The following is a 25817-nucleotide window of genomic DNA, read 5'->3' as shown; positions in this document are numbered from 1 at the left end:
ACAGAGCAAATTCCAGGACAGCCTCCAAAGCAATACAGAGAAACCCTGTCTCGAAAAACAAAAAACAAAACAAAACAAAAGACCACTCCATGAAAGCTCCCCTTGAAGAAGAGCAAATCCTTCCACATAGAAATAAGTTTACACTTTAAGGAGAAGATGGCTATGTAAACAAGGCCCCTTTACCTATCAAGTCTCCTCACCAGCCTAGACAGTTTAGTATCAACTTATAACATCAGAAATAACTTAGTGGATTTCACTTGCTATCACCACAAAAATTAAGTGACATGAGGTTTTTGTGCATTACTAACACTGAGCCTTTCCATTGTACTTATAATTATTGAAACATCACCTTACTTTTAAAAAACCATGCAATATTATATGTTTATGTGAAACTCACTAATATATTTTTGTGTTGGTGTTCCATTGATTTGGATGAATAATTTAAAAAGATTTTGTTTACAATACGATATTTGACCACAGTTTAACACATTATTCATCCTTCTTGCTTGCTTTTTAGGGTTTTGGGGGTTTGGTTTTGTTTTTGCTGTTGGTATTGTTTGCTTGTTGTTTGTTTGTGTGAGAACTGGCCATGTGTTTTCTCTTGGACTGGCCAGGAATTTCTGACTTTCCTTCTAAAGATTTATTGTTTGTTTTCCCATGTCTCAGAGTGTATAGGACAAACCCCCTAGTAAAACGCTATATCTCATCATAGTCCATTGCTATTTTCCCTATTTGGGGCTGAAAGCATATTCCCATACTGTTGACACATAGTACCAAGAGATCTGGATTCTAAGCATCAGCTGTGGATCAAAGACAAAACCATCATGGGACAGGTAGCCATAAGAAAAATGAGGCTGAAGCAGAGATATTCTCTTTTTTTCCCTTTGTCTGGCATATAGGTATTGTCCCTCCCAAAATTACTGTTCCAGGGAATTCCAACATTAGAAGCAAACCTCCTGCCTTGGAACCTTTTATATCTCTTCAGCTACTTTAAAAGAAGTAAACATCAGATAGAGATACAGCTTGTGCCTTCTTCATCTCACTGTTCTATTCTGGGCTTACATTGTCTAAGGAAATGGCTAACACCTTAAATTTTGCCTTAGTATGTGAATCAATACACATATGGGAGCTGGCATATATGGGTAACAATGATTCAATCGGAAGCAGTTGAGATAGAAAACATTTGTGTAATGTTAGTTTTATATTACAGAAATTCTTTATTCTTGTTTCAGGGTGATTATCTTTGCTAATCCACCAGAGTGGCCCCCTTATTTCCATATACAGATGAAGATATAAGGGCTTAGAAATAGTTAATACTTTATTATAAGTGAAACAGACAGTACTGGAGAAAATAAATACTCAGAGAGTTTGGATGAGTTGCTTAACATTGTAGAAGTGGTCAGAAGAAATAAAACCTTAGAGAAGTAAAATTACCAGTGATCCAAACACATGTTTGATCATGGGACAGAAAGGGATTTCAGAGCTCAACATGAATAACTCCAAAGTCTGAGACCTTAACTGCTTTGTCTAACTCCTTGGCTGAGCACAAAGAAGGAAGATGAGAAATCTTTGAAAGGGATTAACATTCCAAAGCAGAGGAAAGACAATTTGAAGAGGAAAGGGAGTTTTAAAACATTTGAAGTGTTTTCTTATGAGGAAAATCATTTTAGAAACCATGTATATAATCTGGTAAAAGTATCAAAAGCACACGTTCTGAATCTTCATAAATGAAAGTATTTTTGAAAATTGAAATTGTTGAAATATGTCAAAAGTTTGTTGTCTTCATACAGGGAAGGGTAAGAAAAGAATCTGAAACCTTTTAGAATGTCTGTGCTAAGGGAAAAGTGTCGCAGTAAATTACTTTTATAATAATACAAATTCAGACATCACATGAGTTTGTCTTTCATTCAGTTTGATTAATATTTGAGCATACTGAAAATTTTAAAACAATATATAACAAATAATCATTGTTAACAAGTTCTATGATCATATACTCCTAAATTTCATCTAAGTAAAAAAAAATCTAAATGGACAGCATTAGAAGAAACCATCCAGAGTAAGGTAATCACAAAAAGACCAACATGGTATGTACTCACTCATATGGATTTTAGGCATGGATCAGGGGGATACCAGCCTACAATCCCACGGCCAGAGACTCTTGGAAACAGAACCTTCAACCAATGATTGATAGAAGCAGAGGCAGACACCCACAGCTAAACACTGAGCTGAACTCAAGGAACCCAGTGACAGAGAGGGAGGACTGATGAGTATAGGGATCAAAACTGGGCTTGTTTAACCCACAGAAAGAGTTGACCTGAACAAGGGGAAGCTCTTGAACCCCAGACTGATAGCTAAGAGGCCAGCATAGGACTGATCCAGACCACCTGAATGTGGGTGTCTGAGGAGGCCTAGGCAATCTATGGGGCCTTGAGTAGTTTATCAGTATTTATCCCTGACATACAAATGGACTTTGGGTGCCCATCCCGCAATGAGGGATGCTCTCTCAGCCTGAACTCTTGGGGGAGGGTCTAGGCCCTGCCCTAGATGAAATGACAGACTATGGATGCACCTCACCCTCTCTGGGGAAAGGAGTGGGGATTGGGGGAGGGGATGGGGAGGTTGGTGGGAGAGTATGGGAGACAGGAGGGAGAGGGGGAGGGAGCTATGATTGACATGTGAAGCAATCTTTTTTCTAATTTAAATTTTAAATTAAAATTAAAATAAAAAACAAAAACAAACAAACAAAAAATCAAGTAAAAACAGTAAAGTCAACATCTCATTCACAGTGTTACCAGTTTTTACCTGCAGCTAGCTAGCACTGTGCCCACATCATTGCATAACTGGTTTTTTAAAATTTTATTGTTTTAATTTTAAATAGCTTGTTTCACATGTCAACCCCAGTTCCGGCTCCCTCCCCTCCTCCCGCACCCCTCACCATCCCCCCCAGCATCCCACCCTATCCCCACTTCCTTCCACATAGGGGATATCTAGAGTCTGTCATTTCACTCAGGGCAGGGTCCAGGCACTCCCCTAAGAGTCCAGGCTGAGAGACCATCCCTCTTTGTGTTATAGACACACGAAGTCTGTTTGTATGCCAGTGATAAACACTGATCCACTGTCTAGGGCCCCATAGGTTGCTCAGGCCTCCTCACTGACTCTCACATTCAGTGGGTCTGGATCAGTCCCATGCTGGCCTCCCAGCAGTCAGTCTGGAGTCCAAGAGCTTTCCCCTGTTCAGGCATAACTGTGTTGGAAAGCATCCTTTGTACTTTATTTAAAAGAATAATGATTGTATGAAGTTCATGGTAAGGGTTTCCACATTGGATGAAGTCCATGGTGGCTCCAAAGTTGACCCATAAGGTAGTCTCTGTTGTCAGGAATATTGTCTATTAAGTACAGGTGTTAGGCTGTGATTTGGAGTTTAAGAAAAAGATCATATTAAAAATAGTCAGCATGTTAAATATAAACCTCAAGTGTCTGCTTTCAATATACTGTGATTGTGAAAATTATACTAAAAATCATTCACAATTATTAATACAAGCAAACCATATGTGCATCCTCAAATAAGATTTGTTCAATATTTTTCGATAAATGTATATATATATATATATATATATATATATATAAATATCTTTGTAGTTTCCTATTTCTTGCTGGTCTGCTACTATGATAAAATATCATAAAAACAACATTTAGAAAAAGAAAAGTTGGCTGTATAGTTCCAGAAGGAGGGTCCATGATGGCTGGGAGAGTGTGTTAGCAAGTAGCAGGAACATGAATTTGGAAGACCTTTTTCACACAGGAAGCAGAGAAAACAGAACAAGAAGTAATATGAGACTATTAATCCTTCAAGCCCATACTCCAGGAATAGGAGCTAATCCCTAATGTTTCTACAGCTTTCCCAAAAGACATCAGTATATGTAAACCAGGTGATCAAAAACATGAGCTATCAATGATATTTCCTATTCAAGCCACCCTAGCTGTTCCAGTGAAGGAGAACCTTTACACAAAGCAGGCATCCTACATCTGAAATCCCCTAAGAACCACTAAGAGCAGCTACGCATGACACAACAGAAAATCAACGTAGTTGAATGTGTTGTTTTATTCTCTGAGGAATAAGCAGGTGTGTGTGTGTGTTTGTGTGTGTGTGTGTTTGTGTGTGTGTGTGTTTGTGTGTGTGTGTGTTTGTGTGTGTGTGTTTGTGTGTGTGTGTGTGTGTGTGTGTGTGTGTGTGTGTGTGTGTGTGTGTGTGTGTTCTAGGCTGTTTTTTTACTCTTTTGGCTCTTTTGCTCTTTGGTAGCCCACCACCCAGCTCCTAAACCAAACACTCAGAATTTTATTACTTTTGAATGCTCAGCATTCTATAGCATAAATATATATATATATGTATATATATATAATCTTAGGAAGGTTGGTTTTCTTCAAGAAGTGTATGTAGCCTTCCCCATTTACAACACTGGTATATTGGACTACCTACAATGTATTTAGACACAACTGGAAGCATTATGGATGGTAGAGACATAAGCTGCATGCATTTCATCTTTCAGTTTCTTTTAATTTCTTTGAAAGAAATATAATAAAAAACAATTGTAGCTTAATCCTACATATTACAGTTTTCAATTCAGTCAAAACAATTCAAGTACATAATTAAGGGGTAATGTTTCCACAGAAGTGATTACTTTGTGAGATTCTTTTATATTTCTTTTCATGTCTTCCTAGACATCATTTTCTCCTGATAATCACTTTCTGTAGTTCATTGGTTGCAACATAACCCACTACAATCACTCCCATCCTGGAGATACAATACATTTGGAAAGTTAACAAGAAACACAACACCAATGCTCTCTCCCCAGTCTCTCAAATCACATTGTCACAATGGCTACCTTATTACCTACTGTTTGTACCAGCATATGTCCAGTTGGGTTAAACCTGAAATGTGACTGGCTTTGGAGGAGGAGTCATTTTTTAAAACATTTGATCTCTTTATTGAAAGATTGTATTATCAAAAACATACAACATATGCAGTCATAGGCTAATGAATAAATTCCATATTGAATCATCTTTCGGTAGAACAAAGTTTTACAAAATATATAGTGCTTTTAATAACATTTCTTTTATCTTTTACTAAGATGCAAATTAATTTCAGTTTATGGAGAGTATAGAAAGTCTGTCCTGTTGATGTTCTCAAAAGGAATTTATCAATAAGAAACTTTTTCCTAATGATATTACAGTTGATTTTTATTATTCAAAGACCACGGTCATTTCTATTTGGTTCCAGGGCACATATTTACTACTATAGAGGAGAATGAATGAGATGCACAGAAATAAATCTGTGAGTAAATGATGTCCAAAAGGAGTAAAATCCTGATAAAACTAATAATTTACAAATTATCTTTCTCTAAGGATATTGAGTTGGAACTTTCTTTATGGTTAACAGTGTTCCAAAGATGATGTCAGTGATTTAAGATGAGCATGTGGTATTTTCCACGGTTGGCAGTGTTTAATATCCTAGAATCAGTCCATTTCTTCCCACTATTTCACTCACTCCAGTATGAAACCTGAGAATTTACAGATGCAATGTCTGTGAATTCACCTTTATTTAGAATGAGTATCCAGTGTCTAGGTGTGCCAATCTAATCACAGGGGCAAGTTCCAGAACTTGAGTGAAGCAGAAAGTCTGGGGTGTTTATATAAGGTGAGGATTCAGTTTAATGGTGTGTACTTTGAAAGTGGAAAAAGGATGCCATAAACAAGGAACACAGAGGAACATTCAGAGACTGGGAAAGTCTCTCAGACCACAGCCAGCAAATCCTGGGACCTCTGTATACAGAGGACCAAATTTTGTCACAACCTAAATGATCAGAAGATTGTGCCCTCAACCTTCCAGAAAAAAACATAACAGCACTGACCTTTTGATTTCTTTCTGTGAGATCCTCAGTAGGACTCTAAGTGAGCTGGATGCTCTGCTCTATAGAAATCTGGAAGTAATAGGCAGGGAGAAACTGGGAAGGAATAGGCAGGAATTGATTTAGATGCTACATTTGTGATTAATTGTTAAGCATATAGAACAAACTAATATGATCTCTTCTAGTCTTAGATGACATAATACTGTTGTTCTTAAACCACAGTTGTTTATGAGCGTGTGTCAGAATTGCCAAGAACTTAGAACATGTTCTCCTTCTTAATTGTGCTTCAAGGACTAGAGACAGAATTTCTCTCATTTATTTACAGTTGGAAATGCAATTGTCAACATCCTATTTCAAATCTTATGCTGGTGTTTTTACAGATAAAGACAACCAAATGATTTTTCTTTTTCAGTGTGACCAGACTGTATCATCCATTAAATCTTGAAGAGTTAATAAGCATATATACACCTCACATTTCCAACAGTGAATTTTATGCCAATGGGACAATAGCAAAGTGAATACCCTCTAATAATATTCAAACTTACTACACATACATCAATTCAGATATCATTGATATGGGTTTAGAAGTATAGTCATAAAATTATCACTCAACAATTACAGGATTTTGCTAGAATGCACAAATCTCAGTATTAGCCACTACTCCTGCAGAAAATTAACATTAACAGTATTAGAGTTGTTAAAGTACTATGCCTGCCTTCACCGAAATTCCTTACAAAAGTCTTTTGCATGGATTTCCCACCTGTAGCCATTGCATGTGAAAGTGCAAAGGGAAAGCCATAGCTCTGATTACGTTGTACTTGTCTTTGATGAACTCCAGTGCTGTCAATCAGAATCCTGGGCACATATGTCCAGCTTGTACATATGCATGAGAATTTGTCATCACCCTGAAGATAAGGCATTTCCATCACCTAGTACGAGGCTCTTGAAATCAGTCTTGTGAAACCCTAATTTCATGTAGCTACCCTGATAACACACACTGTGTTTGAGATTTTAAAGTCCAGCCTGATTAGGCTTTACATCACTTCTCATTACCCAAGTCTGTTGAGTAGTAAAGCAAGCCTCTGACAATCTAGCTCAGTGATTCTTAACTTTCCTAATACTTAGACCTTTAATACAGTCCTTATATTGTGGTGACCCCCAACTATAAAGTTATTTCCTTGCTACTTCATATATGTAATTTAGCTACTATTATGAATTGTAAAGGGCATATCTGATATGCAGGATATCTGATAAATGACCCCCCAGGGGATTGAGACCCACGGGTTGAAGACCTCTGATCTAGATTTAAAGAAGCAGGTGAACTATATCAAAGGAATTTAATGCAGTTTCTTCCTACCAGTGCTCTGAAACCAGCAGATTGTGTCTGGCAGTTTCCTTATTAGTATACTACCTAAAGACAATAGTCTATGAGACTTAAGACTACAGTCCCACATTACAACATAGTTTAGGGGTGTATGCTTATTTTCTTTTTCTTTTTGGTTAAGGAGTATATTTTAAATAGAAAAAATAATACTAAAGTGTACCGAGTTAAAAATCTTAGTGACAAACCTGTGCTAACTAGCACATGTCTGCATGTCACCAGCGGTGGCTGCACCTGACATTTCCTGAAGGACAGGCTATAGTTAAGCAGTATTGAAAGGCACCACAGGCATTTTAGCAAATGTATAGCGGGGTATGAACAACAATTGGGCTAAATCAAGCTATTTGAGCTAATGGTTGATGCTGTTTTCAGAGTATTATACCAGTGCCATTCACATCACTGAGGCTAAGGTGTGTGCTGTTTTCATAATGGAGCTGTATTTTAGAGGTTTGTAACCTGGCAATAGAATTAAGCTTCCAGCAAAATCTTGACATATAAGACAAGACTTGAGCAAGGAACTGATTTCTAAGTGATCAGATTTAGTTGGGGGTGGAAGCAGGGACAGAATGTGTTTTGTTGTTTCCTATAACCACTTGAGTTTCTGAAAATCAGAACACATCTCCAATTTGGGAAGAAGAGTTTTATAAGTTTTTAGACTATAAGGAGGAATCAAATTTGTGAAAGGCCCTGGTCAAAGAATACTTACTTTAATAGATTTGGCTGAGGACATTTTTATTTCCCCCTTTCAAAGTGTCCTTTCTGGACTTTCCAAAGTGGTAATATTTGTAGTGACTCCCAGTCTTTTACTGTGATCCATAGAAAGGGTTGATCATGTGATAATCAAGGAGGCAAAGAGTTTATATTCAGTTCATAATATGTGTTAGTATGTTTATTATTTTTGGTTATATGTGTAGTAATAATTAATTCATGATCCTATTATGAAGTGGCATGAATACATTGTATATATGCATCTGGAAGAATGCAATTTCCCAAAAGGGAATAAGAAACCAGCCCTAAAATCACTGCCATCACTGGCTACATTTCGTCTTCTTGCTTTAAATGTGTGAGAGTCCTTGATGCACTGCCTCAAACTTTTGAACTTGTGGATCTTTGGGTATTGTGTTGCCTTATAGCAAAAACAAGGAGGAATTAAGGTAAAAAAGAGACATTTACAAATTCATTTTGGAGTACACCCTAAAAATGTTAATGATTTTTGTCCCGACCCGCAGGACACTCGACATGGGTTTGGTAGACACCTAGGAAAAAGATGGGGGGCAGGGGATACAACAATGGATGCCAAGACAGGATTCTGATCAAGGTGATAGCTTTATTTCACCCCAAAGGGATTTATATAGGGCAAGGGAGGAGGGGAAGGAATGGGAGTGCACTGCAGCTGCAGTGAGCCTGGCAGAGCAAAGGTCAGTGGGATGGGTAGGGCATCCTGTGTCCTCTGGTAACCTAACTGCAGATTCTAACTTTATCTTTCACATTCTACCTTCTATTGTTTAAGCCTATGCCCTAGTGACTAGGCAGATAAGCCGCATGTCTATTTCTGGAATTTGGGAAGTAGCAGGGTGGTCCAGAGTCACGTACTCTCTATGAGGGTTGAGTAATCTAACTGTAGATTGCTATCAGCTATTCCTGTGAGCCCAGGTTCTATTCATAGGGAAGCACAGGAGGGGACAGACTGCTCTTAAGAAAGACTGACATTATTTACAAGAGGTTTTAAATAACAAAGATTGCTCCCAATAGATTTTATTTACGTTTAAAATTATAAATTTTGCATCTCAAAGTTGTACAGTAATCATTAGTGTCCCCCTGGTTATGGTAGATATTTTATTGAAAGCAGCAGAGAGAAAAAAGACAAGTGTGGAGAGAGTAAAAGTGAAAAAGGTCAAAATAAAAAGGGAAAACATTGACTTCTAGTTATAAAGATGTGGATTTGCTGATTATATTATCAATAACTTATATGAATGTATTGGTAGTACCTGACATGTATTGATTATAGTCATTGAGCTCCTTCAGAGGAAGCTAGAGATGAACTATTAGTTTTCATACAAAATAAAATTGTGTGAAATGCATGCATTTCTTGGACAAGGTCATGCTTAATATATAAAAAAGAACAGATATATACATGACATGTTAAGTATGGGTATTTTCATTATTAAATATCTTACTCATTTTCCAAAGGGAGAGGTAGACTTACAGTGCCTTCAAAAAGTCAGGTTCATGACATTCTATTACAAATAGTGAAGGCTGTCTCTTCAATTTCAAGAATCTCATATGTCCCCTTATAAGAAATTATATCTTTGCCAACAGTTTGGCTCAATTGGACTTAAATCACAATTAGTATCACATATTAAACTAATAATAACAGAAAAGAGTTAAAATATTTCCAAAGGAGCACTAAAAAATGAAATGGAACTGAAAAGAAATGAAATTTGATTCTTTTTCTTACTTTGTAGACTTGGAAGCTTTGACTAAAGTAGAGAATTTATACTTGTAAATTATTTTCCTGGTAGAGACAGAATCATCTCTGATATTACAGATTGTGTTTTCTTTTGGTTAATGAGAGCCAAGTCTTACCTCGGTTTCAACTTTCCCATTTGTGTAAGTCTTTCAATGTGACTCTTTGTTTAACCCTGAATCTCACATCAGAGACTTGACAAGATGAGAGGTGAATTATCTGGAGAAAAAAAAATCATTAAGTTTGTCAGAAGCAGTCCTCCCACACAGAATTAAGATAAGATGATCTCAAATTCTCAAGTTCTCAAGATAATAGCTCTGTGAAGATATTTTTATCCATATCAACAAAACTGAGGAGATTGTGGAATAATGTTTTTATTCCCTGTTTGAGAGACATTTTCCCCAGAAGTATTATGAAAGGTTTTTTTTCTTTTTAGCTAAATTTCTTCTAAAGAGAGTTATATCTTTATTGTAGTATATATTATAAAAGTAAATTATTGGACTATAAGAGGCTATTGGAAATTTCATTTTATTTTCTCTTAATACCATTGTTTATTAGTGTCTGAGATATGATTATTCATATTGTAACAGATAGCAAGGGGGTTGGGAGATGTTTCACATGTATATGCTTGTCTGTGGAAATGGGCAATTCACATGGTATTCACATGGTGCCTAAGCACCACCCATTTGAACTGCACATTTCTAGAGGCAGTCTCCATAGTCCACAAGTCCGTAAATACCAAGGAAACTCAAATACACAGCATCTAGCCAGAGGTTACTCTGAAAGCTGTAAACATAGATAAAGATGGGGCCCTGGGCAGTAGATCAGCATTTACCCCTGGCATACAAATCGACTTTGTGTGTCCATAACACAAAGAGGGATGTTCTCTCATCCTGGACTCTTGAGGGAGGGCCTGGACCCTGCCCTGAACTAAATGATTGACTCTGGAGATCCCCTATGTGGAAGGGAGTGGAGTTAGGGTGGGAGGCTGGGGGGAGATGGTAGGGGTTGCAGGAGGAGGGGAGGGAGAGGGAGCTGGGATTGACATGTGAAGCAGCTCTTTTCTAAAAAAATTTAATAAAAAATCCCCCCCCAAAAAAGAACTATTGGGAGTCTTACAAAGTTTGCCCACATGCAGAGGGCCTAGTTCAGTCCCAGACAGGTTCCCTAGCTTTCTGTATAGAGTTCATTAGCTCCCAAGAAGTTGAGGTCACTGTTGCTGTGGGTTTCCCCGTCATGCTCTTGACCACCCTTGCTCATATAACTCCTCCTCCCTCTCTTTTCGACTGGACTCCTGAAGCTCGCAAGAGCTGGCATTTTGGTGCCCATCCCATATAGTGGGATGCCTTGCTCAGTCTCAGTGCAGTGAGGAGGGGCTTGGTCCTGCCTCATATGAACATGCCAGGCTCTGTTGAGTCTCCATGGGAGGCCTTACCCTCCCATGGAAGGTGCTGGGGAGCTGGAGAAGACGAGAGATGGGAAAGTTCAGTGTGTATGTAAAATGAATAAAATATTAAAAACAGAAGAACCAAGAACTATGTATGTTTGTGATGCTGATACTGAAATCAATCAGATACTGAAATACAAACAGGTACTTGACCCCTGTATGAAGGTTGAAACCATGTAGACATTCATCTCTAGTCAAAAGGAAGAATGTAAAAGCAATTAGACAGTTGTCTATGCATAAAATGCAAGAACCTTCCTGAGCCTTAGGCAGTACTAAAATTGACTGTACAACTTATTCCTCAAGCTTGTAGATAAAAGCAGATAGGTATACATTTCCCTCCTCATCACAGAAACTACAATGCCTCAAAAATGACAAACATAAATTTACCTTCGTAAAGGGGCCTCTACTATTATCTACAAAAACCCAGGGATAATATTATAGATGAAAAAAACAAATACCAGCTCTCAAAATATGGAAGAGACACAATGCACGTACCAGAGAACCAACTAGATAATTGAAGATTACCACTAAAGATAGCATAAGATTTAATAAAAAAGGAATTTGTTTAAAAAACAGCAAACAAAAGAGTCTCATTTCGGATGGAATACAAAATCTCACTAATACAATGATGGTTGGCCATGCCTTCTAAATTAAATAGTCCAAAGAAACTGCCCACTTATCATCTGAGTTTGATTGGTTGGCAATCTGTAAACATTAAGCCCATTACAGAAAGGATAATGCCATTTGCAATCTGTTTCCCCCCACGTAGAATAATGTGCATACCACAGTAGGTATTTAAAGTCTATTTGATTAATTGATAATTTGAGTTTAAAGGGCACATACACAAGTAGAGCATAAGGGAGGAAGTATTTTGCCCACAATTTTGTATTTAATAGGCCTTCAGGAATCACTTTGCATTGAGTATCTATGGGTATATGAAAGAGATTTCTAGGTAGGAAATTATACAAGATTGAAGAGGTGCCTTTGAAACAACAGAGCACTGAGTCAGCACTTTTTTGTCTACACTTCTGACTTTGCTGTATCTGTCAATAATCACATTGGTTTTATAGACATAATGATCCCTACAAAACACACTCTGTACTTTTTATTACAACACAGCTTCCTGAATCTTTCTTCTTCCATGCCTCATTGTTACCTTAAATTGATTTGCTTTGTATTTATCTCTGTCTCAGTAACCCAGGTATTGGAGTGCTCAGAGACATCTCATTATGCCTGTTATCCTATTAGCAAATGGGTTCTATTGACTCTTTCCTTACATCATTCTTTGCTCTCTTCTTATCTACTGCTACAACTACATCCAAATGTGTTATGTGGTATGCTTTTCCTAACTTTAGAATCTCTATGGTTCAGTACCTTTTAAACAATACCATGGAATAACTGTAAACTCTGCCTTCAGCATGTCATTCAACTGACTCCAATGATTATATACAATACTTAAGTCCAATGTTCCAAGCTCATAGTCAAAGCTGTCCAAGATATGGTGCCAAAAAAATAACCCTGTATTCTATTTCTGCTTCATTTCCATGAGTGTACATCTATGTCCACATGTTTCTCCTTGAATTTGTCCACTGTACTAGTTTTGGTCACAATTTCTACCGTCTTCATATTCCATTCCAACTCCATTCTTACACACCTGTCCTTTCAAAGCTGGGCCAAAACTTTCTGCTCCACACAATGTTCTGATTAGATCCACTGAAACAGGAAGCCTAAATATTTTGACATTCTAGAAGCAATCTTTATAATACATGTAGAAAACAGTAAGTAACAAGGTAACATATTCTCCTTTTATATCAAAACATTGTTTTATGCTCTTTAAAATTATCTCTTTTATTTTGCATTAATTCGTGAAGACTTCAAGTTATCTTGGAGGCAGTTATAAAACCATGACCCAGTCTTTTCTTACTCTAATTTGCTTTGTACAGCATTTCCAAATTAATGTCCATAAATAGATTCACAACTTAGGGCCATTTGTATGGTTGAGCTTCAGTAAATATTTATATATGTTACTGTTTCTGCCAAGTTTATTTACATTTTTATTAACAAGAAAGCCACAGAACAAAACAAAATTCCCACTACACTTTCAAATTCTTCCGTTCACCATCACGTCTCTCTAATGTGGATTTGCTAATCATTTTAGACTTCTCTACCTAACATTTCTTTTTTGTTATCTCATTCTCATGAGGTTTTATGCTGTTACTTCTATTATTTGGCATTAAATTGGAACATTTTGGCCTTTGTGGTTTGTGTGTGTGTGTGTGTGTGTGTGTAGGCAAGAGTTTCCTATAGCCTTTCTTGCTAAATAGTTCAGTACCTTAATTTGATGCACAGTCACACTGAACTGAAGGGTTCTCTTTTGGCTGGAGTGGCTGTCCAGTCAATGCTGGAATCTGCCTTCTCTGGCTTTAGCACAGGAAGTTACAGGGATAGGCCACCCCACCCCTTTTTTATGTAGGTGCTAATGCTCTGAACTCAGATCCTCATGCAGCACTATGCACTTTTTGACACTCTGAGACATACCCTCAACTCCAAATGTAAATCTTAATTTGGGACTTAAAGGTAAGCACTTATATATTGGACCAAGACAAGTTTGCTATTTCTCAAGTATTGCTGAAGAAACTGCTATTTCAGAACAGCATTGGAATTTTAGTGACCACAGAACAATTAGATATGGTCATATTGTGCTACATTAAGTTACTAAAACAGTTCTCTAAGTTAGTAATTTAAAACTCTTACTGCATTGTCCTATAGACTCACTGTGATAAAGCAGACAGAACAGATAACATTTCTTCCATTTGTAACAAGTATGAAGAATGGATATAGCCATACATGTTCCTGAGAGGAGAAGGTGGAAAGAGTATTGGTGACGATGATTGTTGCATTAATACTTAAAGCGTAAACACTCTATTGTTTTTATGTACTTTTTAATTTGAAATTATTGGAAATAGATTCTCATCCAATATATCCTAATCCAGTTTCCCCTCAAATCCCCTCAGCCACATTTCTTATCTTCTCCCTTCCTCCAGAGTCCACTCCCCTCCATGTCCTCTTCTGAAAAGAGCAGTCCTCCAAGAGATGACAGCCAAAGAGATCAAAACAAGATACGATCAAATAAGGCAAAAGAACTGGTTTATGCAATTTTACTAAGACTAATGTTCATGGTAGTTCTTTCTGATAGAAGTTTATGATCATTGTCGTTTTCCTTTTGACACCTCTGGATGAAATGTTGTTTCCTTTTTATTTTTTACCTACTTTTTATTCATTTTTATTCCATACAATATATTTTAATCATATTCTCTCCCCTCCCCAGTTCCTTCCAGATACATCCCATCAATCCAATTTAATGCTCTCTCTCTCTCTCTCTAAAAAGAAAATCAAATCAAAACAAACAGCACACGGAGTACACACACACGTGAAAATAACTACAGCAGCAAAACAAATCTCTGGATTCCATTTTGTGCTGGCCCGTTACCCCTCCTGGGAACGTGATTACCATATGCATTGACATGCCACTGAAGTGATTCTTCCCTTCCCAGCAGGTACTAATTGAAAATAACTTGGTGGTTAGTGGGTAAGAATTTGCGTTTACCTCCCCTTCTCAGTGTTGGGATTTTGTCTGATTTGAACCTGTACAGACTTTGTGCTTGCTGTTATACACTCTGTGAATTCAAATCAGCATTATTCCTGTTATGTCTGGAAGACACTGTTGTCTTGGAGTCATCTCATAGTTCTAGCTTACAGTATTTCTCCTTTTTTGCCTCAGTTCCCAAGCTTCAAGGACAGATGTTAGTAAAGAAATCCCATTTAAGTTGAGTGAAATTTTGGTTCCTTATTAAATTTTTACTTTGCCAAAAATTGCATAAAATACAGTTCCATGTATAATACTACATGAAACAAACATATCAGATCTGCAAATTATCCTGAATTAACCACAAATTATAGAATAGATAAACAGATGCAAAGTTATTTTACTTTATGCCATTTAAACCTTTAATCTTTTGGAAAGTAAATTGCTAACTACTATTATTCAGGATAATGCTTCCTTTCATAGCTCTAAAAAAATCACTCAACAATGCAGCATATATTATTAAACAAGTAAAGAACTATTCCTTTCAGCAAATTTCATTTTAGAGATTTTATTATTTTTGTCAGTTGGAATGATTCTGAATCCTAATAACAAATTTCCTGACTCAAGATGACTAAAACAATGAAGACCATGCATGATCTAGTGTGATAGGAAACTCTGGTTCATGATGGGCATCTAGGTAGTTGAGTGATTGGTTTAACAATGTTTTCAACATTCCCTGTTCTTTTTTTTTTCTGCTCTTCTGTCATCATAAATATGTGTTTCATTTGGGAAGGATACAACATTTCCAGACATGAAATCCAGAAAAAGATTTTAAAAAGAGAATTTAACAAGACTGTTTTTTTCTTTTCTTTTTTTAAAAATTTAAATTGGAAACAAGCTTGTTTCACATGTCAATCCCAGTTCTCCTCCTCACCTGCCCTTTACCGACTCCCCATCCCATTCCCTTTTCTGCTCCCCAGGGAGGGTGAGGCCTTCCATGGAGGATCTTCTAAGTCTGTAATATCATTTGGAGCAGGGCCTAGACCCTCCCCCATGTGTTTAAGCTGAGAGAGTTTCCCTGTATGTGGAGTGAGCTTCCAAAGTCCATTCGTGTACTAGGAATATATGTTGATCTGCTACTAGAGGCCGCATAGATTAACCAGACCTCCAAACTGACATCCATGTTTAGGGGGTCTGGGACAGTCCTAGGCTGGTCTCTCAGCTTAAAGTCTGAGGTCCATGAGCAACCCCTTGTTCAGGTCTGTTTCTGAGGGTTTCTACAGCCTGGTCTTGACCCCTTTTATTTTTTTTTTAAAGAGCAGGAAAATTTCTGAAACCACCGAGTATGCTTTGCCTCTTTCCATCACACTTGAACCCTTTTCTTAATGCATAAGATCACATTATTGCTGACACAAGTGACATTTCAAGAACTGACTTTATCATGTGTGGTATGATCAACATAGCAGTGACCCAGGTGATTAGCAGCAAGGTGTTGTCTTAAAACGCCTATTAAAATTTTGTAACTGCACACACTTTTTCCTGAACCTTACAAATGTATGTGGCTTATTCAACATATTATTGTGAAGGAATTATATGCATGAAGAAGAAATAGATTCTGAACTTGAACATACAAGTCTATCAGAAACACACAAAGAGGAAGAGAGAGGTAGAGTCAAATCATAGTGTTACTTGTACTGTTTATGCATTGCTTGCACATGTAGAAGATTTGTTCTCCTGACAAAAGGAACTGCAGAATATAAACAATGGATCAGGAAAATTGACATGGAAGTGGTTTAGAGTTGCGGTGGTCATTCTTTGCAAGTATCCTTGTATTTTCCCTGTGAACAATTCTGTTCTGGTGAAGAATCTCCATTAACCATCCCCTCCTTTTATGTATCCACATACATGCTCACATTTATATACAATTTTCAATGTCATTTTATTGATATAAGAACAAACTAGAAATGCTGCAATAATATTAAGTTTTCCATGGTCTTTCTCAAATATACTCTCTACGTTTGGTAGCATAATTGATATTTGTTCTGAGTCCCTTTGTCTCTTCTCTCCTTTACAACATAGTGAAATTATATTGATACTTAACATAGGTTTTGTAGTCATTTTCTCTGAAAGTGTCCTCTGCAGTCAATAGTACATCAAATTATGTGTTATCACGCTTATAAAGTTACACTGTTGTCCTTCAAAACTGTTATCTCTGTTTTATTTTCATTGATACTATTTTTTTAATCATTGTCTAGCATTTGTTGCCTGAATGCCAAGAGAACTTAAGCCTAAGGGAATCAAAGATGGCAATCAAAAATTAGCTTTGTAAAGCTTTCCAAAATCTGACTTAATTTTACTGTACCCACTAAAAACTTATGCAAAATTTCAGTTGAGCTACAGGATTTTGAGTTAGATTAACTTTCAGAATTATATTTAATTAATTTGTCGATTATCTTATCTAACCACACAGCTTTGAGCACATACTTTTAATTTCAGATATAGGTTCTCCTATTTTAAATTTAGACAGGAAAGCAAGAATAGTGTTAGAATTTTGATTTATGGCAGATCCTTTTGATCAAATCACCTTTAACATATATACTTCAAAGCTTCTGTTTACTGTCCATAACTGAATTTACTACATCATTTGGTGTTTATGTTGTTTCAATACTACTTAGATTGTTTACAAACATTATTACTGAACCACTTCTAAATCCAATTGGCTTGAGGTGCTTTTCAAATCCCAGAGCATTAGTGTCAATTTCTTTATTGGTTTGTTTCTTATTAAGGACATCAGAGACACTTTTGAATTTTCTTGTCATCTTCCTTCAAAGTATTATTATTATAACTGGTGATATTATTGCTAATGAATGATCTATGATTAAATACAGCCAAAGTGTTAAAGATGTCCTCTGTAAATTTGTTTGTGTACATGCCTTTTAACCTATGCTTCTACTCATATACACATCATCATGGGGACTGATTGCATTTTATAGTTTGGTAACTGTTGTGGTGATATCTTGCTCATCAGACTGTTCCAAGTTTCTTCAGTTATTTGGCTTATTTAGAATATGAATTATCTTTCTACATCATGTACACATAAGAGATATGGCTTTAAAGTAAATAAATGAAGTATCACTCCCACATTATGTTTATTCTAGAGATGGATATATAACATGTGGGTAAATATAATCGGGAAATTATAAACACTAAGATGATGATTGGGTTAATATGAGGATGTAGGTATTTTTGGCAGAGAATAATTGACATAAGAAAATTAATCATTTTTTATAAGAAAAAAACCACCAGAAAGGTATTAGAGTTGAAAGCAAAATGATTAGAGAAAATGGCACTTAAAGACTTGAACAAAAAAGCTACTTATTAAAAGATAAACTTAATTCATCAATGATGCAAGAATTGGGTCTAGTTTACATAGTTGAAAAAGTTAATTGTCTGTAACATATTCCTTAAATACAATAATTGTTGATGTTGGATTTTTTTGATTTTTTGCTGTGTGACAACATGCAAAGAAAACATGCAAAGGTTAATATTACTTAACAAATATAGGACTCTTCCTGTTCTAGGAAATTTCCTGTTCTGGCACACACAGACTAACTGGGAAATTTTGCCTACATTAATTAAATTTTGAATGTCTTTTTTATTTCATATTTTACCAATAAAAACTTATGTCTTCCTTGTTTGCTCATCTGAAGGAAAAGTAGTGAGAAGGTAGGTTCAAGATCAAGGTCACACATGAGCAAGAAGTCTTACAGTCAGGTATGTAATCTAGTGGTTTTGAAAACAGATAAACTACCTGCCATTTTTTCTGCAGTTTTTAATCTATAAATATGCTCTGACAGAACCCTGTGGAATTATAGGGAGAACTGAAGACAATTTATGGAAAGTGTCTCAGGTATGACACTATTCTCAGCATATCAAGCATTATCACTTTTGAGTCCAAAAATGTAGTGACCGTGAATGTTCCTTATAAATGAAAGAAACTCCATAGGCAAAGAATTTAATTGCGTGTTGCCAAATAGTCAAAGGATAATTATTGGGTATAGCATGAAACATTTTGCTAAGGAGTTCTCTTAATTTTTTTCCTAATTTGTGACATATTTTGAGTAGTGAATTATATTGCTTTAAAACCATCATACTCTTTCACAATTCCTCATAGTTGTAAGCATTTTCTGCCCAGAAATATCATCTCCTCCTGGGATACTAGACATGAAATAAGTCAGCACATTTATTATCTCCAGGGAGACAAGTGTTCCTTGTCCTTCTGTGGAGGAATGAATGTTTTATTTGACACACGAGTCTTAAGGAGACAAAGGACTATTCCCTTTCCTATACCTATAAGGTGAAGGAAGATAAATGGAGACAGTTTAGACACTCAAGAATAAGTACAGCCAGAAAAAAGGGTCACTTTAATTTCTAAGCTTAAGAAAGCTATCAAGACCACAATGAATAATTATATATTAAATGAAATGTGCAATTACTAACAGTACTGTCTCACTTTTAGCAATTTAATTGTCTACTAGAAGACTATCCAAAGACACTGCATTATACTCTCTAGTTTTTACTTCTTTGCCTAGTGAAGCTTTTACAATGATTTACATTAGTAATAGGCTTTCTCCAGTTGACTCAATTTAATCATTCTCAATTTCATCTTCCTTTGATGGAAAGCAATTAAAGAGAGTGTAATATTCTTACCCCAAAGCAGAGCCCTTACTTCTTTAGCTATAAGTGCACAATAGTACACACCTCTCTCAGATCCTAGGTGTAATGTGGGAAATACAGAATACAGTGCCAACTTAAGTAAGGAAAACAGTTAACTAGAATTTCTGGCACAAAGAAACCCTTAAGATGGCTCAAGGACAATGCAATAAAAATAGTTTGAAAGTGACAAGAAGAAATATAATAGAGTGAAGCAAAATAATTTTCTCTAAAAAATAACTTTGAAAAACTGAGATGTCTAATAAAAACTCCTGTTCATAATAAAAACAAATTATTATATTTTCTTTAGAAGCAAAAGCAAATAAATCTTAAATTTTTAATTTTTAATTTATGAACAAGTTTACATATGCTATAATAATTTATTTCCATATACATATAAGGATGACTTTCATGGTGTTGGATAGAAGGCTTAATGGTTAATGGTATTTATTGATCTTCCAGAGAATCTATTGTTTCCAGCATCTATGTCAAGTAGCTCACAAAAACCTGTAACTCCAGCATTAGGGGGTCATATCTAAAGGCATCTGCAATTACATAGATATTCCTGCATAGAGATACATAAATAAACAAAAAGATACACTAAGATAAAAAATTAATAATATAAACTTAATATACTTAAAATAATTACTATTAAATTATTTTGAAAATGTATCAATGATAATTATTTTAGTTAAAGATTGTTTTGTAAAATTTAATATATGTATACATTATATTAAAATATATACTGTGTTTAAAATATGTTTATTTCCAAATCATAGACTGATGTTTGGATAATATAAAATATTAACTTATGGGATATTTTATGATTTTATATTTTTTATGCTTTCTTTCATAAATAATAATATGTTTTCTTTGCCTTTTTATCTTATTAGTGAACAAAGTCATCATGTGACACACACAGAAAAATGGAATATGCTTACTAAATTACTAAAGGTCTTATTCAAACCCTGCATATGACAACAATTGTACTGATATTTACCCTTGTAACACATTTTAAGGATATTTTGCTGAACAAAATGCCATGTGATTGTACAGTACTATTTTCCATCGGTTTCTTTAGGTAACCATGGAATAGGAAATACAAAACTTGCACATTTCCTGAATCAGAAACAGCATTTTACATTTCCTTACTTCAGAAATAGGGTCATAAGATGTATGGAAAACCTATACTGCCTGGCTGATGGACAGACTTCTTCTAGGACAACAGGAGTTAGCACCCTTCATAGGAATCCACTATATTATCATCTTTTATTCTTCTACAAAAACTTTGTTTCTAGAGGTAGATTATGAGTATTCATTTCTGAAACAATGCATATATATATTATATATTCATGTATGTGTATATAATGAATTCCATATCTGCATCTCCAAATACCTTTCTATGAAGCCCTTATGAGCTGAGATTGCATCACAATACAAGAAAGTGAAGCCAAGGCACATAGAAAATGATCAACTCAGCCTGTTCAACAGTCCCAAAGTCTAATGGCAAGTTAGGTTGAGCCTGATACAGTTACTAGACCATATAGAAATTTGTCACGTAAAATATCATAATGCTTTTAAGTGGATATTTTTTTGAACGTTAGCCAAGTAAGTTGGAACTACCTGTAGCCTTGCCACATACACCTACCCACATTTCAAATACACAGTTGGCAATTATGAGCAATAAAGAAGTGAAAAAAAAACTATTTCTCCTAAACATAGAAAATGGTGGGTAATAGTCACAGTAGAAGTTAAAGTTTACCAGCTACCAAATAAAATTGACATGATCAAAAACATATTTATGAAAAGCAAAGGAAAGTCATGCTGTCTTTAATTAAGAGAAGATAATAAGTCAGATCATCGGGCTGGTTAGATGGATCAGTGTGTAAAATTGTCTGGAGTGAAGCCTGAAGTCCTTAGATCAGTTTCCTGTACCTCCATAGTGGAAGGAGGGAACCACTAACTCCCACTGACTTCCACGCATGTGACATGGCACATGTGCACCCTAGCAAACATAAAAATACACAATGACATGAATAAATATGTAAAAACAAATATGAAAACAGTTTGGTTTTTTTTCATTGCTGTGCACAAAATAATGAATAGAAAAACACCGAATAGATGGAAGAATTTTTTTTCTGCTTATTATCGAAGATTTTTCAGTCTGTAACCATTTAGTCTCATGTGCTTGGGCAAAATGTCATGGTAGTTGTAGTACATTGGAAAGGATGACCTTTACCTTCAGCAGTGCAGGAACAAAGAACAAGGAAGGAACCAAGAACCACGTACACCTTTCAAGGTCATGGCCCAATGACATTTCCATTAAGTAGGACACTATCTCCTAAAATTTCCACAATGCATAATAGCACCACCAGCTGGGGATCAAACATAAAAACATTTGATCTTGTTGGAGGCTTTTCATATTTAAGCCTTAATGGTACAATTCTTCATACAGTATTTTGCACTTTATTTTAATATCTAATAAGTTAGAGTTTGTTTTCAGTGCATTTATGAAGATATAATGCTCTGTCATATTTTGAATTTCTCCTCTTATTGATTAATTTGAATATATCAAAACCATTTTGCGTGATTGAACTATAAACACGTGATTGGGGCAAAGAAATCAAATGAATTAAGACAAATTAATATTGAGATTAGAGGCATAGAGAAAGGCTGTGTGTTAGGTGTTAGAAGAAATGCAGATATAAATTAGACAGATTAGATAGATAGATAGATAGATAGATAGATAGATAGATAGATAGACAGATAAATGGACAATAGACAGAGAGATAAATGATAGTAATACAATAATGGTATGTAAACAACTAAATAACTGACAGATACATATTATTTGGATAAACACAGAGGACATAGTAAGTTAGGAATAATTGGAAAATAGTTAGTTGAGAAATTCATGTGTGTAGAAAGTTTTAGGGCCTATTTGATTTTTAAATATTCCCTGTTCTAACTTCTATATTGAAGTAGAATCATGAAATGGTTGGTCTTTGCTGTTATTTTCATAATTCAGCTACCTGGCAGAGTCTTACAAATTATCCCCATTCCTGCTGATCCCAAATAAATACTTCAGAGTCTCCATTAAATTCCATACCAAATCATTTCCATTTGTTGCTGATTTATACACTCCTACCTCTTTGAAGCTATTATTTTGAATTTCAGTTTAGTCCTATAATAGTATATGATGTGGTTTAATGTATATTATATTTTGATACAAATCATTTTTATCTGATGCTACATTCACTACATTAAGTATTATTTAATTGCAATTATAAATACATAATCAAGATTCATGGACAATATAGGGATGATAAAAACATTGAAATACAATTTTATGGAATTCAGTGTTAGTTGTCCTAGGATAATATATTTAGGAGACAAAAACAATGCATGGGTGAAATAAATAGGCTTTGTGAAATGTTCACAACTTGATATAAGTGTTCATATCTCATAAAGATAATTTTTGATAGATGAATCAAACTGTTGTCATGTATAATATAAACATTATACCCTGTGTGCTTGAGGAATATGGAGTCAAAAGTACTGTTTGCTCTTTAGCTCAAAGATTCATTTCTGTATGGGTATAATTATCTGACTGGGAGCTCAGAGAAACAAAAAGTGTGCAGATGTCTTACACTTACAAAATTCACTTTCTAGGTTTTCTTTTCTTTTTTATCATTTTTTTTAAATTTTAAATAGCTTGTTTTACATGTCAATCCCAGTTCCCTCTCCCTCCCCTCCTCCCGCACTCCCCTTCCCCCCCACCCTCCCACCCTATTGCCAAATCCTTCCACATAGGGGATATCAGAGTCTGTCATTTTACTCTGGGTAGGGTCCAGGCACTCCCCTAAGAGTCCAGGCTGAGAGAGCATCCCTCTTTGTGCTATAGGCACATGAAGACTGTTTGTATATCAGGGATAGACACTGATCCACAGCTCAGGGCCCCATAGGTTGCCCAGGCCTTCTTGCTGACACTCACATTTGGGGGGTCCAGATCAGTCCCATGCTGGCCTCCCCACTGTCAGTCTGGGGTCCAAGAGCTCTCCCCTGTTCAGATCAGCTGTCTCTGATGGTTTTGCCAGCCCATTCTTTGCCAATTTGCTCATCACTCCTCTCTCTCTGTCACTGGGTTTCTTGGGTTCAGTTCAGTGATTAATTGTGTGTTTGCCTCTGCTTCCATCAGTCACAGGATGAAGGCTCCCGGATGGTTATAGACATCAAGTTCATTATCAGGAATGGGCATTCAAGGTGGTCTCTCCACTATTGCTTAGCTTGCCAATTGGTGTTATCCCTTTAGATCACTCGAGGGCGCTCTGGTGCCTGATCTGTATTCGATCCTATGATTCCCTCTCCCCCTATTCTACCCCCACCCCCTCAAATTCCTTTTCCCCCATGACCAACTCTCTTCCTCTTCACCCCCTCTCTTCTTCCCAGGTCCCACTCCCCCCCACCCCTCGCCGTGTCTTTTCTTTTATATTCCCAAATGGTTTATCAAGCTTGAGCGGAAGTAGTGTGCATAATTGCTGCACTCTAGACTGTGGTACACTATACCAAACTAATCATAGATATTTATAGCCTGCATAAACTCTGTTTGCCCATCCATGGCAAGCATTTAATAAAGCTAGTTCATCTGGAAAGGAAGTTAAATTAAATAATCCAAAATAAATGTGATGCATATTCACAAAAATGTGGTGTTTAGATTAAGCTTACAAAAAGGGAGTCAAGCCTCAGCAAAGACAAGCTAGAATCCACACTTTCTTTCTCCAGGAAGCATCAGGCCTTTTCTCTGTCTTTTGTGCCCATTCTTCTTAGCCAGTGTGTCTTGGCTCATTGTTAGCAAATCCTCTAAACTTCAAAAATATCTATATTATATGCTGCATAGATGTAATAAAACTAATTCTTTTGCTCCCAAGTACAACTCCAAATTCTACATGATACAATTCAAAATAAAATTCTCTAGGTCAAATTTACAGCAAAATTAACCTAAATGAGGATAAGATAGAGATAAAAGAGAGACAACATAATAGACAATATCATCTTACTAAATTTTTAAAAACTGAATATTTTTGCTTTCATGAATTTCATGAATTTCTTGTGGTTTACTTAGCTGAAGCACTGTTTCTATCACTATGCAAATCAAAGACAAATATATAGGAGTGAATAGATGTGGATGACAGAGTTATACTTTATTTCATTGTCTTATTTTGATCTTCTTTTGATATTTAGGCTATCAGTCATAATATGGTATCATAGCCTCAAAAATGGACAAAGCCCTAAACATTAATAAAATGTTTACCCCTAAAAATACTAAGAACAATGTAATTTGGGGAATTGTTTAGTTTCTAAACCTTTCAATTTGTTTTACTAGTAAATAATAATAGTATTTCCCTTTTGTTGAAATAAGATGATATTTTCTAAACATGACTTAATAGTGGTATTAAGTTATGCCTTGTTTTTTAAGCGAAAATATTTAGTTTTAAATATTTAGATTTATTTTGTGTGTGTGTGTGTATGTTCTGTTCCCATGCATGAATATGTACCACAAGTGTGCCTAATGGCTTCTGGGGGTCAGAAAAGACAGTCAGAGGCCATGGAAATGAAATCAAAATTCTTTTGGACTACCATATGTGGGTACTGGGCATTGAAACCAGATGTTCTTCAAGAGCAGCCATTGCTCTTAGATGCTTGTCACTCCAGCTTCAAAAAAAATGTTTTAGCCCCTCTGTCTCTGTCTCTGTTTCTATCTCTGTCTCTGTCTTTTCTCTCTCTCTGTGTGTGTGTATCTGTGTGTGTGTTTGCGTGCTTTGACCCTGCTATCATCCTTCATTCTTCTCTACTTTACTTGTGGAGACAGGGTCTCGCCTCAAACCTAGATGTTTTCAATTCTAGCTAGTTTACTTAGCCAGCTTGCCTTTTAAGAGAGTGTCTCTCCAGTGCCAGCATTTAGGCATTTTGCAAAGTCAGCCTAACTTCTAAATATGTTGTATGGAACCAAATTTACAGCAACTAATTTTTTTACAGGGCCATATCTCCAGACAAAATATTTTGAACTCTGAAGCACAGCTATCCCAATGTTTCTAGATGCTCAAAATGTGATGAAATCAATATTGTCACCACATCACCTTACCTGTTCCTCACCTCCAACAACACAGACTGTAGTTTCTATCTGTGTATGCAGTATGGAGAAGAATTGCTGAGGGTCAGACTTTCTGAGAAGGGCACAAAAACAGACAAGAGCACGCATTTTTGTTTTTCCCCTTTCTTCTTTTATGAGACTTCATCCTATGATACAGAAGTTGAAA

The sequence above is a fragment of the Mesocricetus auratus genome, unplaced genomic scaffold (genome assembly GCF_017639785.1).
Source record: "Mesocricetus auratus isolate SY011 unplaced genomic scaffold, BCM_Maur_2.0 Super-Scaffold_100007, whole genome shotgun sequence".
Taxonomy (NCBI): Eukaryota; Metazoa; Chordata; class Mammalia; order Rodentia; family Cricetidae; genus Mesocricetus; species Mesocricetus auratus.
Note: the sequence above shows the minus strand (reverse complement) of the source record.